General features: G+C 28.1%; 1 long non-coding RNA gene across 1 annotated transcript; it reads right to left on the bottom strand.

The window, feature by feature from the left end:
• Positions 1-2,892: 2,892 nt before the first annotated feature.
• On the bottom strand, positions 2,893-3,660 carry LOC112599607. Its single transcript, XR_003114950.1, has 4 exons — positions 3,579-3,660; positions 3,412-3,520; positions 3,151-3,332; positions 2,893-3,082 (listed from the first exon to the last, which is right to left on the bottom strand). It is a non-coding gene; the product is annotated as an uncharacterized LOC112599607 (long non-coding RNA).
• Between the last annotated feature and the right edge of the window lie 913 nt (positions 3,661-4,573).

Below are 4,573 nucleotides of genomic sequence, written 5' to 3'. Positions count from 1 at the left end.
GTTTTTTTACAGTGTTTATGGATATAATATCTATCATGACTCATGATAAAATAAATATTCAATCGACAATTTACAGTACATACTTGTAATTTACCTGAATGCTATTATAATTTATTATAATATTTTTGTTATGTTATGTGACTTATAATTCACTTATTAGAAATTAAGTTTAATAAATAGTAACACTTATTATATTGCATACAAATTAATTATATTATTAGTTTGCTAAATAAAAAATGTTATTTAATATTTTCGAAATACAATATTATTTATTTTTAATAAATTATTCGATATATTATTTACATTTTAATCTTCCTAAATAATTGTATTAAATGACTTATGTTATTTTTATATTCACAAAGGTTTTCCTATTAAATAATTAAAATTTCATAAAATATTTTATATTCCTAATATTTTTATTTTATTTTTGGTTATTTATAGTTCTAAATGTTTAACAATTTAATTTTAGTGTTAAACATAAATTATACAAAAATGAATAATGAGACAGTCTTATTGAGACATGGCTCATAGATAAATAATAATACTTTTTATATAATATCAATTATAATTTAAATATGTTTTAAATTGTAATTTACAGAATTCTATTTAATTTTTCTTGCATTTTCATAAATATTTGTAAATTAAAATTATTGCATATCGATGGTAAAAAAAATTGAATTTCTAAATCTGGGATTTTGTCAGATCCAAATGGATAAAGGTGGGATAGTACATAGTCTGCTACATGTTAGGTGTCGAATGGATCACTGTAATTTTAATGGATGTATTAAATTTGGTTTCCATGATATATCGTTATATACGAAAAACTATTTTGGGTGAAGACTGTCAGCCTAAATCAAAAGTATATTTCATGATAAGTTTTTTGATATTACTATAAGTAATTTATTTTAATGTTCTGTTAATGTCTATAATACTGTAAAGACTTTAACTACAAGTGCTCATAAAAAATGAATGTGACTTTAAGGTAAACTTATTTTTATTATAGCTAGAAAAATTTATGAGAAATCTCATATACAAGTTTAAAAATTAGATATAAATAAAAAATTTTTGTGAATTTTTAACTACAAAATAATTTTAAAATTTTCAAGATTTTACGAAATTTGTCTGCAGAATTTTAAATTTAAACACTAAAAAAATAATGTGATAATTAATTTTTGATTTTTTTTTTTTTTATATAGATAAATAAATAACCTATGCATAGAGCTCGGATTTTGTAGCAAAATAAATTCGTAAAAAATCATTTTAAGCAAGCCAAAAAAAGCAACAAGAAAAACATTTTTATTTTATACAACTCTAAAAAATAAATTTAAATTAGACATTAAAAACGAATTTATGATCATATATATTTTGGTCAAGTTATTTTCACTAAAACTTATATGTTACTGGATGCTTATATATTTTACATACATTGAAAATTACCTTTTCATTATTTCCAGTTTTGCATTTTTTCAACGCATCCTTATGTTTTTCACTACCAAAATATTGTTCAACATCAAAAAAACCTTATATTTTTTAATACCTTTTATGATTATAGTTTTTAAGTTTTTACTTTTTTGAATGATACGTTTAATGTCATATTCTGAAGCAGAATATTATTCGAAAAATTTCAATACATAATAATTGAAATCCTAAATCTTAATTTTATAAGATGTATATTTAAAGGTAAACCTGTAACACAGTAATGCAGTGGCATTCTGCTCATAAAAAAATGTAATAAATTATAAATTTAGTCAATTTAGAGAACGGATCTTTAGATTTTTACATATTTTTATTGAATTTAAGCAGTTTTACAACAATAAAAAATTTGGATGATTTATTCATCATAAAGTTCTTAAAACATAATTTATTTTGCATATTAAAGCATATTTTTGACATTAGACATTAGAGAATATTTAGCCTATTTTTCATATTTTAGAATATATTCTATTATTGTTCATAAAAAATCATATGTATTATTAATTTCTCGATTTTTAATTTTTTCCAGTAACAATTTTTTCTAGAAAAAAAAATAATAAATTAATGTAAGAATGATAAAAATTAAAACTCATTGAATTATCTACTTATTTGTTATAAAAATAGTATCATTCTGTTACCTACTCTCAGTCCGTGATTTTTCTATAGGTTATCATATTTGATAATTATTGATAACGTGGTAAGAATGATTTTTTAGCAATAAATTTATTTTTACTTTTATACTTAAATATTTTACCTATTACCAAAGGAATGATGCATAAGTTATTTGTTGTTTTTATTGAACTATTTTAGAAAAAAAAATCATATTATCTGCATATTTACGAGTTAAAAGAATATTTTAGGATTTTTTTTAGAACATATTAGCATCATATTTTAAGCTTTAAAGAATCTAAAAATCTACTCTTTAGACTTATAACTCATTAACATCTCATACGAATTTAAATTAGTATGTACCTATTGAAATACTCCGAAAAATATTCTGCTTCAGATTCTGAAATTAATAATGTATGTTTTCATTCAAAAAATTTAAAAATTAAAAATTATAATGATAAAAAATATTATTTTTTTAAAAGTATGTTGTTTTATTTTGAATAGAAATTATGTAAAAAATATAAATAAATTTTGAAATATTAAATGATGTTTGATTAAAAAATCATCCTTTAAATATGTGCGTGTGATTTAAATTTAGACAAAATTATATATTTTAACGATGAATAATGAATAAAGTCTAATATTTAGTAAACATAATGTAATCTATAGTACGTATTACCAAGAAGAAACTTAAATAAAACTTTTAAGTAAGTTTAGTCTGTTAATCTTTACACAATGTTTTAATGTACAAATAATATATTATCCTTACTTCAACAAATAATTTTTTATGATTATCCTGAATATATTCTTTGACAATTCCAGGTAATTTATTTTCGGTTACATTAGTAACAGGAACTCCAGCTGGAATATTTACATCAGCCCCACAAACTAACAATTCTTTAACACATTCTGGTTTATCCACATGACACACCAAGTGAAGAGGAGTAAATCCATTTATATTACGATAGTTCAAGCATTTTGTGCTCACTTTAGATAAAACCTACAAAATTATTAAATTATTAAACTGTTAATTTATGTGGTAATACACTTATTAGTTTATGACTTAACCAAAATTATATCACTACTAGATTTAGCAGCATAATGAAAAACTGAATTGACTTCATTATCTAAGTGGTCCAAAGAAACATCCAAAAAAATTAATGCTTTGACAACAGCTAATGAATTATCATAAATGGCCAATTGTAATGATGATATACCACTTTCGACATCAGGTGTATTTAAGTACCTACCTAATAAATTAAGAGTAAGACAATTACAATATGTTTATGTTAGCAATGATAGTTTAACATTTGTATCTATAAGACTTACATCACAGCATTTGGATTGGATAAAATGTCTAGCATTCCTAACCTCACAACCAAATAATCAATATTCCATGTTGGACATTCGATAAGAGTATCACAGACAAGCAACAACACTTAAAACAAATATCATTTTATTAGATAATTTAATAGTTATTTCGTTAATATACTTACATCTTTGGATATACTCAGAATCTTTGGCAATTTGTCTTTAAGTATACAAAGTCTTATATTTGAATCTTCTATACTCGATCCTCTATATAAGATATTGAACCATATGGTTATAAATAGGTATGTTTAGTCGATATTTTACTAATTTAAATAATACCAGACCTTTAAGGAGTAGTTAAGCTCTCTGCACGAGACAAATGCAAGACAATTTCACTGACGTTATTACTATCTACTGCATACAAAATAATCGGGTCCGGCTGGTCGGCAACGTGTGCGCGGCCGAGTCGCGCGACGGCCACCGCGACGCGCTGTACATGTTCTCGAACGAGTGGACCGACTTCGTGCCCGACGATCAGCAGAACCCCAACTTCATGGTGGAGTTCGAGGCCCGGGACGCCGGCACAATGGCGTTCAAGTGGCTGGAAGTGTCCAAGCAGTCCGCAAAGCACGCGTACGCCACGTCCAAGCGCAACCGGTCGGCTACGACCGAGGGCCAGCACACGCACCGGGGCCTGGCGTGCGCGTACGGCTGCCCCAAGCTGGAGGCGTGCGCATCAGCCCCGCGCTGTGGTGCGACGGCCACCGGAGCTGTCCGTCCGGCGTGAACGAGGCCGACCTCGAGTGCCAGACAAAGTGGCCGTGCGTTCAAGGCGCACCGGCGTACGGGCTGCCGGTGGTCGGCCTGGGCCTGGCCGGCGTCGTGTTCCGCGTGTTCGCCGTCCTGGTGTGCGTGTACTGCCGCAGGGAACCCGAGCACAAGCACTACGACGAACCCGCCGAACCTGCCACCGAGAACACCACCAGGTCGTGTTCGACCATCGTCTCCTGACAACAGTCCTATTGTTTTTTACCATGTCCTATTTTACAATATATATATATTATATTACAAAGAATTTGACTAGTTTAACATCATCTTTTCGTCCATAGCTATATCTTCTACAGATTTGTGGGCAAACCTAAAACAAAAATTAAAACTCAAACGTTCAAAATATGAACTC

This window comes from Melanaphis sacchari, unplaced genomic scaffold (assembly GCF_002803265.2).
Source record: "Melanaphis sacchari strain LSU unplaced genomic scaffold, SCAv2.0 Contig53_pilon_pilon, whole genome shotgun sequence".
Classification (NCBI taxonomy): Eukaryota; Metazoa; Arthropoda; class Insecta; order Hemiptera; family Aphididae; genus Melanaphis; species Melanaphis sacchari.
Note: the sequence above shows the minus strand (reverse complement) of the source record. Positions and strands in the feature narration are given on the sequence as shown.